This window comes from Macaca mulatta, chromosome 8, assembly GCF_049350105.2.
Source record: "Macaca mulatta isolate MMU2019108-1 chromosome 8, T2T-MMU8v2.0, whole genome shotgun sequence".
Lineage (NCBI taxonomy): Eukaryota > Metazoa > Chordata > Mammalia > Primates > Cercopithecidae > Macaca > Macaca mulatta.
In genome coordinates this window covers 11,399,662-11,412,245 of record NC_133413.1, presented here as the reverse complement: position 1 = coordinate 11,412,245, position 12,584 = coordinate 11,399,662, and the positions used below count along the sequence as shown (strand labels likewise).

The 12,584-nt window shown below is 44.9% G+C and overlaps 1 non-coding gene across 1 annotated transcript; it reads right to left on the bottom strand.

Moving 5' to 3' along the window:
* Positions 1–6,185: 6,185 nt before the first annotated feature.
* LOC114680519 (small nucleolar RNA U13) lies at positions 6,186–6,289 on the bottom strand. Its single transcript, XR_003732736.1, has one exon. It is a non-coding gene; the product is annotated as a small nucleolar RNA U13 (small nucleolar RNA).
* Between the last annotated feature and the right edge of the window lie 6,295 nt (positions 6,290–12,584).

Sequence of the window (12,584 nt, the reverse complement as noted above, 5' to 3'; positions counted from 1 at the left end):
GGAAGGAAATGCTCAAAATGTTAACTGTGGTTACCTCTGGGTAGTATCATTGTGAGCAATTTTAAAAATATATGGTTTGAAATTTTTATAGGGGTAAAATGTCATTTTTATAAAATTGATCTGTGACTCTTGGATTGTTTGACTCATTCTTTGTTTAAGAGCTCTGATAGGAAAAAGCAAATTAAATATGATCTCAGGTCAGGCGCAGTGGTTCACACCTGTAATCTCAGCACTTTGGGAGACCAAGGCGCGTGATCACCTGAGGTCAGGAGTTCGAGACCAGCCTGATCAATTTGGTGAAACCCCATCTCTACTAAAAATACAAAAAAACAAAAAACAAAAGAAAAAAAAAATTAACAGGGCGTGGTGGCATGCAACTGTAGTCCTAGCAACTTGAGAGGCTGAGACAGGAGACTTGCTTGAACCCAGGAGGTAGAGGTTGCAATGAGCCGAGATCATGCCACTGCACTCCATCCAGCCCAGGTGACAGAACGAGACTCCGTCACAAAAAATAATAAAAATAAAAATAAATAAATAAATAAGATCTCAAAATGCCGAGCATGGTGGCTCATGCCAGAAATCCCAGCACTTTGGGAGGCTGAGGTGGGAGGATCACTTGAGACTAGGAGTTTGAGACCAGCCTGAGCAACATAGTGGGACTCCATCTTTATAAAATATTTAAAAACTAGCTGGGTGTGGTGGTGCATGCCTGTAGTCCCAGTGACTTGGGAGGCTGAGGCAGGAGGATTGCTTGAGCCCAGGAGTTTGAGGCTGCAGTGAGCTATGATCATGTCACTGCACTCCAGCCTGGGTGACAGAGTGAGATCCCATCTCAAAAAAAAAAATTCCCCAAAATTAATTTGTAGAGAAAAAGTGGATGGAGAGTGGGGGTAGTAGGATGAAGTGGGGCTGCTGGAATGCTTGGCTTTGTTCTGGAGCATGTGTGCTTGGTCTTGGGGTGGTCGTGACCACTGAGCATGTTATGAGGGACACATAGATTTGATTTTACCCCAGGCCAAGGACTCAGAATGTTGGCACTGCTGAGTCCACTGTTCTTCCATGGAGGGGCACAGGCCATCTCCTTTAGACAAGAATCATGAATGTACCCAAGAGTCTCAGCCACCTGGGAGGAGGGGACCTATTTGCAGGCCAAGCACATAGAAGAAAACCACCTTTTGAGAGGCAGACATTCAGCATTCAATTTGGAGGGCTGTGGGAGGCAGTATGAAAAGGTGGGTAATTAGGAGGATCTGGGATGAGAGGCTTCTGTCCCCATCCCACCCGACCACTCAAACTGGGACCTTCTTACCATTCCAGACACATTCAATTCTCATGCCAGTGAGGGACTTGTTACCCCAGCTGCTGGGAGTGTGGTCACAGACTACCTCCAGCTGCTAGTGCCCCCACGGTTTGCCTCAGCTGCAGAGCCACCTTGCCCAGGGCCACACCCGTCAGGGCTGTCCCACGTCCAGCGATTGATGGAGAGGGTGTATGAAGGCCTGGCCACCCTGGCTTACTTCGAGACAACCCTGAAGTGCCATTCAGGCTCCAGAGCTTCCCGTGTGCTGGCTGAGGCTGGTGGTGGTTACACCAGAGCACCACTTCTTTATCTGCCCCCTCCTGCTCCCCTCCCTTCCCTTCCAAGCGTGTCATCTCAAGGGCACCCCCTGAGGAACACACTACTTACTAACCCGAGAGTCTCCTTGTTAAGGAGCCCAACCTGGGACAGTTAAGTTACTTGATTACTCTGAGCCTCCATTTCTTTTCTTGTTCTAGAGATGGGGTCTTTCTATGTTGCCCAGGCTGGAATGCAGCGGTTATTCACAGGTGCAATCATGGCTCATTACAGCTTGAACTCCTGGGCTCAAGTAAACCTCGTGCCTCAGCCTCCCAAGTAGCTGGGATTAGAGGCACCTGCTACTGTGCCCGGCTTCAATTTCTTCATCTATAAAAATCAGGATGATAATAATTTGGTGTCCATTGCATTGGACTGAGAATTGTATGAGGTCATATATGTAAAACACTTACCAACTTGGTACATAATAATTGCTTAATAAATGGTAACTATTGTTATTGCTCTTAGAAAAGAAACAATTTATCCTTGACTCTCCTCGTCATAATGCATTATCAGTTTATCCAGTAGTTTAGCCTCTAAGAGAAGGCTCTAGAAGATGTGGACACGGGGTGAATAAAGGCTGGTGGAAGACAGAAGTGAAGAAGGTCTGGAGCAAGGGATGTTACCAAACAAGGGCAGCCTGCAAAAGGGTGCATTCTTCTAATAAAAGATCAGTCTGGGCCAGCTGCAGTGGCTCACACCTGATAGCCCAGGACTTTGGGAGGCTGAGGTGGGAAGGCTGCTTGAGCCTGGGAGTTCGAGGCCAGCCTGGGCAACTTAGCAAGACCTTGTCTCTACAAAAAAGAAAAATTAGCTGAGTATGATGGTGCATACCTGTAGTCCCAGCTAGTTGTGAGGCTGAGCCAGTAGGATGGCTTGAGCCCAGGAAGTTATGGCTGCAGTGAGTTATGATGGCACCACAACACTCCAGCCTGGGTGACACAGTGAGACTGTCTCAAAGAAAAAAAAAAAAAAAAAAACAGTTGACAGGCATCTGGGCCATCAACAAGCCTCCTACAAGTCTAGTTAGCACAAGGCAGTTCCCATGGGGCTGGCCACTTTGGAGCAACCTAACCAGTTGTGATCCTGGTTTGCCATGCTGGGAGAAGCTGGAGCCGCAGTGGCTTCTGGGAGAGTGAGCATCCTCCGTGGTCCATCTTCTCCAGGTGTTGCACCTAACACAGTTAACGGTGGCCCATGCTGCAGGACTGTGCAAGGCTGGGTCCCCACACTTTAACGAGGACTAGAGAGGGTATGTCTGCCCTCCCCACTGTCCCTTCTGTCTTCTGCATGCATGCCCCTCGCCCATTTCCTGGGCTTTGGTGTCTGACTCTAGGTCCTCCCAGATGTCCAGCGCCTGTCCTCACCCCCTGCATGTGGTGCTCCATTCGGAGCAGCAGAGGGAACCACAGCTTTACAGTGGCAGGGACTTTTTGTTCCCTGAGTAGTTTTTTGTATCTGGCTTGGCTGCATTTTCCTCTAGAAATCTGCATCCTGGGTATAGATTTGGCTTCAGGAGAGCCGTCCATCTGGATGTGTTTGATTGTAAAGTACTGTCTTGTATTTAAAGTTATGACAGTCCATGATGAAGAGCAGACCTGGGCATGTGGTTTTCTAGCCCAGAGATTGCACGAAGCCTCTGGGGCTTCAACGAATGCAGGAGGCATGTGGTCTGTAGAGTCATCTGGTATTCTGAGACATCCTATTTGTCCCCAAGCTCTGGCAAGTGAAGCTCAGAGCAGCCCTGGCCTGCCAATCCCTTTTCACAGTGCCTATAAATTTCATAAATCTTACTTTGAGGATATCATTTAGCTAACACATAATTTTTTTCTGGCGGTTTATTGATACTTAAAAATAATGTTTGCCATACTCCAAGTTGGGACTAGTGTACATTGATAGTCTACCATATGGCATCACTAGGAAATAAGGGAATTCTTTCTCTCTGTCTCTAAATAAAGCCCATTAAATAGAAAAATCACTTTCCAGGTAAATCTTTTTAATATATATATATAAATGAATATATACTTCACCTTTTAAAATAATTCCTATCATTACTAAATACTGATGATCTGCCAGGCTTTTACATACATTATTTCATTTAGCCCTTAAGAACCCCGAAAAGCTGGTATTATTCTCACCATTTAGCCAGTGAGAAAAATAGAAGCCCAGAGAACTTATGTAACATAGCCCAAATTACATGCTGGGTGAGCGAGTGCCCGGGTGGGGATTTGAATTCAATTTTGTCCAACCCTGCAGCCCATGGGATTGTCACCACGCTGTGATGCCTCACTTATTTCGTACAAATTAGAGGTGATCAAGAATATTTTTAACCTTTTCTTCATGAGTTATCGACAAAATTATGAACATCAGTGATAATCCTATGCCAAAGGACTGACTTAGGCAGGATCCTCAGGTGAAGTGATAGAAATCAAGCAATGCTTAAGCAAAGAGAGAAGAAGCAGGGTGTGGCCGGGTCTCAGGAGTGAACTGGGACTCAGACCCATACCCATCGGGACCTTCTCCATCCTTCCTCTCTGCTCTACTCCCTGCACCTATTTCTACTTTCTTCTCTCTTTTCCTGCAGACCAGTCTGAAGGTGGGCAGTCCAGAGCTAATGTCCATGACTCTAGGGCATCATCAAAGACCTAGAGTCCTCACAGCTTCCCGCTCTGCCTTTCTTTTGCTTTTGCTCTTGTTATCAGAAGATGGCTGCCATTTTTGCAGGCACCTGCCTCTCCTTCCAGGCTAGAATACAGGATAAAGGTGAAGGGCAATGGAGAATCTATCTTTTTGCCTCCAGTGAACAGTGGCAGATCCTGCCCTACCATCATGGAGTTGCTAAACCCTCAGGGAAGATAAACATGGAGCAGTTAATTGCACAACTGAAGAATGCTGTTAAGAAGACGTAAGAGTACCCAAGAGAAATGAGTGCCTATGAAAGGCAGCTATAAGACTGTTCATATAGCTTCATGCATAATAGCCCCAAATGGCAAATAACCCAAACACCCATCAACAGAAGAATGAATAAATAAATTTCATACAATGGAAGACTACTCAGCAAAAATAGCAACAATCCACTGCTGAATGCAACAGCATGAATCACTCTCACAGGCGTAGGGCTGCATGCGAGACAGCAGACACAAAAGAGCACACACTGCATTCTGTTTATATGAAGTCTAAGAAGAGGCCAGAGAAGACAGAAGAGCATTTACCTCTGAAGGGGGGTTAGTATTAGTATTTTTTGAGTCAGGGTCTTACTCTGTCACCCAGGCTGGAGGGCAGTGGTGCAATCTCAGGTCACTGCAACCTCCACCTCCCAGGTACAAGTGATTCTCCTTCCTCGGCTTCCCGAGTAGTTGGGATTACAGGCATGCACCACCATGCCCTGCTAATTTTTGTATTTTTAGTACAGACGGGGTTTCACCATGTCGCCCAGGCTGGAAAGGGTTTATATGTTGATCTGAATGGTGATTCTGCAGGTGTACACATATGCAAATTTGTCAAGGTGTGCACTTGTACACTTTTCTCTATTTACATTATCCCTCAATTTTTCTTTCTTTCTTTTTTTTTTTTTTTTTTTGAGTCTTGCTCTGTTGTCCAGGCTGGAGTGCAATAGAGCAATCTCAGCTCACTGCAGCCTCTGCCTCTCAGATTCAAGCAATTCTCTTGTCTCAGCCTCCCAAGTAGCTGGGATTACAGGCGTGCATCACCACATCCAGCTACTTTTTAAAAAGTAGAGTTGGGGTTTCACCATGTGACCAGGCTGGTCTCAAACTTCTGGCCTCAAGTGACCTGCCTGCTGTGGTCTCCCAAAGTGCTGGGATTACAGGTGTGAGACACCGTGCCTGGCCCATTATCTCTCAATTTTTTAAAGGTAAGTGGATGGGGACCTAAAAGGGAATTTTCAAGGTTTTTTTTTGTTTTGTTTTGTTTTTGTTGTTGTTTTTTGAGACAGGTTCTCACTCTGTTGCCCAGGCTGGAGTGCAGTGGTGCAATCACAGCTCACTGCAGCCTCCAACTCCCAGGCTCAAATGATCCTCCTGCCTGAGCCTCCTGAGTATCTGGGACCACAGGCACCTTGTTCCAAAGTAAATAAAGAGATAGATATGTAGATAGTCCCTGAGGCTTGTAATTGGCCTTGTAGTTTTCACTGTTGACTCACGGCTGTGTTGCACAGTAGTTCTCAGTACATTAGAATCACTTTTGTTTTATTTTAATTTTGTTAATTTAATTTGATTCCTTTTCTTTTCTTTTCTTTTCTTTTTTTAAGAAACAGTCACGCTCTGTTGCCCAGGCTGGAGTGCAGTGGCATGATATCGGCTCACGGCAACCTCTGCGTCCTGGGTTCAAGTGATTCTCCTGCCTCAGTCTCCCAAGTAGCTGGGATTATAGGTGCACACCACCACATCCAGCTAATTTTTGTATTTTTAGTAGAGACGGGGTTTCATCATGTTGGCCAGGTTAGTATCAAATTCCTGACCTCACGTGATCTCCCGCCTTGGCCTCCCAAAATACTGGGATTACAGGTGAGAGCCACCATGCCCAGCCCCCTTTTCCTTTTTTGTTTTCATGTCAGACGGGTAATGTGCCAACGTTGTAACAAGGTTTGAGGGAGGCACATCTCATGCTTGAGCACAACAACCCAATCATCGCAATTATGACCTACAAAAGGATCTAATCTGATTTTTGACACAGGTAATCTACTTACCTGGTTTAACATTCAACTAATTTTAAAAGGTACGTAGGGAAAGTTACTCTCTGCCCTCTGTCTCCCAGTCTCCTAGAACTCCCTCAGAGGCAACCCTCATCCCAACGGTCTTGTGAATCCTTCCAGAGATTCTATGCATCTATAACCAAAGGCAACTACACATTATTACCTCCTATACAAATGGAAACATACTGATTTATACCAGCTTAATTCATATAACATTGGATCTTGAAACTTTTTCTTACCAGTGTGTAAATAGCTGCCCCAGTCTTTTTGATGGTTGTCTAGTATTCCAGTGTCTATGTTTACCAGCATTTATTTGAGTCCCTGCGTTTTTCTAAAGATATTCATGCCCTGGGGCTTCCTCAGCTCTAATGTGCCTGCGTATTAGATGCAGGCAGGTGCGGGAACCACTGGCATGGCTCACTAGTCTCTTTCTTCCTTAGCCTATGGTAGGAACAGTCCTGGTTTCCTAGCACTTGGAGAGCTGGTCCAGGGTTTTGGAAAGTCAAAGGAATTCCTTCTTTCCGATGAACAGAGAGCAGTCATAGATAAGACTCTCATTTGCAATGGACACAGGACCAAGAAATTGAGAAAAGCTGGCCCAAAGCCCTGGTCCTTTACGGAAGAGCAGGGAAGGAGATTGCATGCTACAGTCCCTACGTTTGCAGATGGCACAGGACTTGACAGGTAGTGGAGACACAAACAAAAAATCATAAAATACATGAAACTCTTGCCAGACTCTCTGAGCTACAGAGAAGTGGTAGGTGGGTTTCAGCCCAGGTCAATGAAAGACAGAATTTTTATTTTTATTTTTTTAGAGACTAGATCTCACTATGTCACCCAGGCTGGAGTGCAGTGGCGTGACTATGGCTCACTGCGGCCTTAAATGAACTCTTAGGCTCAAGTGGTCCTCCTGCCTCAGCCTCTTGAGTAGCTGGGAAGTATAGGTGCCTGGCCAAGATGGAATGTTGACAAAAATAGTCCAGACTATACTTACAGCTCCTAGGGCTAAACATACATCTGTGAGGAATATTAGACTATTTTCTGAGCTCATCAACTTTAGGCAGCCAAAAAAGTTGGCTATATGTTGGGCCGAATCAAGAGAAGTAATAGAAACATAAGATAAAACAGTATTATACTATCATATAAAAGTATTGCATTTTAAGAAAGAAACAGGGTCTTGTTCGGTCACCCAGGCTGGAGCACAGTGGTGTGATCATAGCTCACTACAGCCTGGAACTCCTTAGCTCAAGCAATCCTCCCACTTCAGTTTCCTAAGTAACTGGGACTACAGGTGCATGCCACCACGCCTGGATAATTTTTAAATTTTCTGTAGAGATGGGGTCTTCATATGTTGCCCAGTCTGTTCTTTAACCCCTATCCTCCTGCCTCAGCCTCCCTAAGGGTTGGGATTATGGCTGGGATTACAGGTGTGAGCCACTGCATCTGGCAAAAATATTGCATTTTTGAGTCTGAATTTTATGGAATTTTGGTCAATAAACCTCAGAAAAATATGCTTAGGATGTGAGCAGGGCACTTTAAAAGTTAAAGGAAAAGGGAAGGATGGGGATTTGGAGGGAAACTGAAAGCATTTGGACTTTTTAATATGGTAAAGCTGACAGATGATATGCCTTGATGATTTTATTTTATAAAATTAAATAGACCTGGCCAGGCACGGCGGCTTATGCTTGTAATCCCAGCAGTTTGGGAGGCCAAGGTGGGCAGATCACTTGAGGTCAGGAGTTTGAAATCAGCCTGGCCAACATGGTGAAACCTCATCTCTACTAAAATACAAAACAATCAGCTGGACATGGTGGTGGGTGCCTGTAATCCCAGCTACTTGGGAGGCTGAGGCAGGAGAACTGCTCGAACCTGGGAGGTAGAGGTTGCAGTGAGCCAAGATCACGCCACTGCACTCCAGCCTGGGTGACAGAGCAAGACTCCATCTCTAATAATAATAATAATAATAATAATAATAATAATAAAAAAATAGATCTAACCTCGAACTGGAAACAACCAAAATGTCCTTCAGCAGGTGAATGGTTATACAAACTATGCTATAGCCATGCTATGGAGTACTATTCAGCAAGAAAAATGAATGGCTATAGATGCATGCAGGTGCTTGGGATGAATCTCAAGGGAATTATGTGGGGTGAAAAAAGCAAATTTCAAAAGCTTACATGCTGTGTGATTCCACTTATATAACATTCTATAAACGAAACTACCAGGTGCAGTGGCTCATGTCTATAATCCCAGCACTTTGGGAAGTCGAGGCATGTGGATAGCTTGAGATGAGGAGTTTGAGACCAGCCTGGCCAAAATGGTGAAACCCCATCTTTAGGTCGGGTGCGGTAGCTCACGCCTGTTATCCCAACACTTTGGGAGGCTGAGGTGGAGTTCAAGGATCACCTGAGGTCAGGAGTTCAAGACCAACCTGGCCAACGTGGTGAAACCCCATCCCTTCTACAAATACAAAAATTAGCCAGGCATGGTGGTGTGCACCTGTAATCCCAGCTACTCAGGAGGCTGAGATATGAGAATAGCTTGAACCCAAGAGGCAAAGGTTGCAATGAATCGATATCGTGCCATTGCACTCCAGCCTAGGCAACAGAGTGAGACTCTGACTCAAAAAAAAAAAAAAAAAAAAAAAAGAAGGAAAGAAGGAAGGAAGGAACCTTGTGTCTACAAAAAATAGAAAAATTAGCTGGGCATGGTGGTGTGTACTTGTAGTCCCAGCTACTTGGGAGTCTGAGGTGAGAGGATCACTTGCAACCTCGCTTGAGGTTGAGGCTGCAGTGAGCGTGATTGCACCATTGCAGTCCAGAGCCTGGGTGACAGAGCAAGACCGTATCTCCAAACAAAACAAAACACCCAAATTATAGAGATGGAGAATAGAATAGACTAGTGATTGCCAGGGTTAGGGAGGTGGGGAGGAAGGGAGATGGCTATGACTGTAAAAGTGAAGTACCAAAGGGCCAGGCGCGGTGGCTTACACCTGTAATCCCAGCACTCTGGGAGGCTGAAGTGGGTGGATCATGAGGTCAGGAGATGGAGACCATCCTGGTGAACATGGTGAAATCTCGTATCTACTAAAAATACAAAAAATCAGCTGGGCGTGGTGGCGGGTGCTTGTAATCCCAACTACTCGGGAGGCTGAGGCAAGAGAATGGCCTGAACCCGGAGGTGGAGCTTGCAGTGAGCAGAGATTGTGCCACTGCACTCCAGCCTAGGCAACAGAGTGAGACTCCATCTCAAAAAAAAAAAAAAAAAAAAAAAAAAGGAAGAACCAGGGACCGTGGTGGTCATGAAACTCTTCTGTAGCTTGCCTGTCGTGCAATAGAACTACATAGAACTAAACACACGCACACACAAAACTATTGAAAATCTAATGTAAAACTAGTGAAATCTGAAAAAGGTCAGTGGATTGCATCAACGTCAATTTCCCAGCTGCGACTTGGGTACCACAGTTACGCAAAATGCTACTGTTAGTGAGAGACTGGGTGAAGGGCACAGGAGATAGATTTGAGATCTGCAATTATCTCAAACATCTAATTTAAGAAATCAAATAAGCCTAGACTGTTAGTGCTAGAGAAAAGTGGAAATGGGCCATATTGACTTTTACCCAACTCAAAAGGGGGCAGCTCTTAACCTTTAATAGAGGCAGATTTTAAACAAATGAAAACTATGCACCTTTTCACACATTGAATAATGGACTTATGAAATGTATGAGCCTAACAGATGAGAAGATAAAGATTTATACAGTGTGCGTGCATACGTGTGTGTGTGTGTGTGTGTGTGTGTGTGTATATATATATATATATAGAGAGAGAGAGAGAGAGAGAGAGAGAGAGAGAGAGAGTAAAGACAGCATCTCAGTTCTGTCACCTAGGCTGCTAGAGTGCAGTGGTGGAAACATAGCACACTGCAGCCTCAAACTGCTGGGCTCAAGTGATTCTCCTACCTTGGCCTCTCAAAGTGTTTGGATTACAGGCATGTTGAGCCACTGTACCTGACCTGAATATATATATACACACACACACACACACACATATATACACACACACATATATATACACATACATACACACACACACATATATATGCAACATTGGGTTTCTTCTAAGACACATGAAGAAGTTTTGGGAGCATTTCTGACCTTGGAGTTCGATATCACAAATAAGAGCCTCATGCATCTACAATCAAGTCCCAAGTGAATTTAAAATGAACTCAATAAACATTTGCTGAGCTCCTATGAAGTGTCAGGCATGTCCTGGTTGTTCAGTGCTAGAAAAGTAGGCTGGGTGCAATGGCTCATGCCTGTAATCCCAGCACTTTGGGAGCTCAAGGCCAGAGGATCACTTGAGTCCAGGAGTTCAAGACCAGCTTGGGCAATATGGTGAGACCCCATCTTTACAAAAAGTCAAAAAATTAGCCAGATGTGGCAGTGTATGCCTGTGGTCCCAGCTGCTCAGGAAGCTGAGGTGGGAGGATTGCTTGAACCCAGGAGTTCCAGGCTGCAGTGAGCTATGATCACACCAGTATACTCTAGCCTGGCTGACAGAACAAGACCCTGTCTCAAAAAAAAAAAGAAAGAAGAAAGAAGAAAGAAGAAAGAAGGAAGAAGGAAGAAGGGAGGGAGGGAAGGAAGGAAGGAAGGAAGGAGGGAAGGAAGGAAAAAAGAGAGAAAAAGAAAGAGAGAAAGAAAGGAGGGAGGGAGGGAGGGAGGAAGGAAGGAAGGAGAGAGAGAGAAAGAAAGAAAAGAAAGAAAACATAAAAGACACAACCCTGTCCCTCCTGGTAAATGTCCCATTGTTCAGGAATGCAGAGCTGGTGACATTATTTGTGGAATGGAAATGAATGTCACCCTGACATATTATTTTTAATGATATCCTGATTAATAGTCATACTTGAGGCTATTTTAAAAATGGAAGCAGTCACCACGAAGTGTGATAGGAATTACCCCAAAATAGACTATGTTATCCTCTGTGAATAATTTAGACGCTGGTGCTCCGAAGGCAGCGAGAGCATGAGGACTGTGAACAAGCTGATTGGGAGCTTTGGGAAAGTGGGGCTGGCATCTTATTATCTCCATAGCCCAGGACTTAACAGTGCGTGCTTGGTATGCAGCAGGAGCTCAATAAGTAAATGCTGACTTGACAATCAGGATCTTTTTATTCTTATTTTCTGTAAGTTTAGGCCAGAAGGAGCTTATGGGAACCTACCACTGATAACTGGAAACTGATTTTGACTAGGGTCAGGAGGTACTGGGACAGGATATGAAATAAAAGAGAAAAAGCAGAGGACAGATGTAAAGATCCGTTGGCACGGGATCAACTTGGAGCTGTCCTGGAACACCTTTGGTGATTGGGGGCTCTCTGGCCTGCAGTAGCTCATTCCCAGACAGTGGTTGCTCTGCTGCTGTGAACTTAAGATTCTCCCCTGGGTAAAGGAATGAAATCCCACCCAGTCACCCCTTGCCTTTCTGAAGTAGTGTGGGGATGCACCTTTACTGGCCATTTAACATTCATAGAGATGCATTTAGCATCATGAATGTTATAAAAACGACAGTGGCAAATCATTACAACTGCTTCTTGGTGGTAAGCTTTCCAGAAGAAAATTATGGAAGAGACGTGGTACAAAACATGAAGACAGCATTTAGTATACTCAGTCTCATTTCCTGCCATCAATGGCAGGTTGTTGTTGTTGTTGTTGTAATTTTGAGATGGAGTCTTGCTCTGTCACCCAGGCTGGAGTGCAGTAGCATGATCTTGGCTCACTGCAGCCTCTGCCTCCTGGGTTCAAATGATTCTCCTGCCTCAGCCTCCCGAGTAGCTGGAATTACAGGCTCCCGCCACCATGCCCAGCTAATTTGTGTAGTTTTAGTAGAGATAGGGTTTCACCATGTTGGCCAGCCTGGTCTTGAACTCCTGGGCTCAAGTGATCCACCCCACCTCAGCCTCCCAGAGTGTTGGGATTACAGGCATGAGCCATGGCACCTGGCATGCAGGTAGTTCTATCTTTAACCTCTAGGAGCAAATAATGAATACCTACCAGTACAGTGGGAACTGCGGGGATAAAGAAGTTGATCTCTGCCATTTATTGGCAGAAGTGGATATTTAGATCAACACCCAAGGATTTAAAAATGTTATAGGCTAATTCTTTTTGAATGTCAGATTTTTATCTCTCTGATAACTGGAGTCAGAGATGACTGGAAGCACTGCAGAGTAAGTGGCCTCATGAGACTCTGTCTTTCTCTCT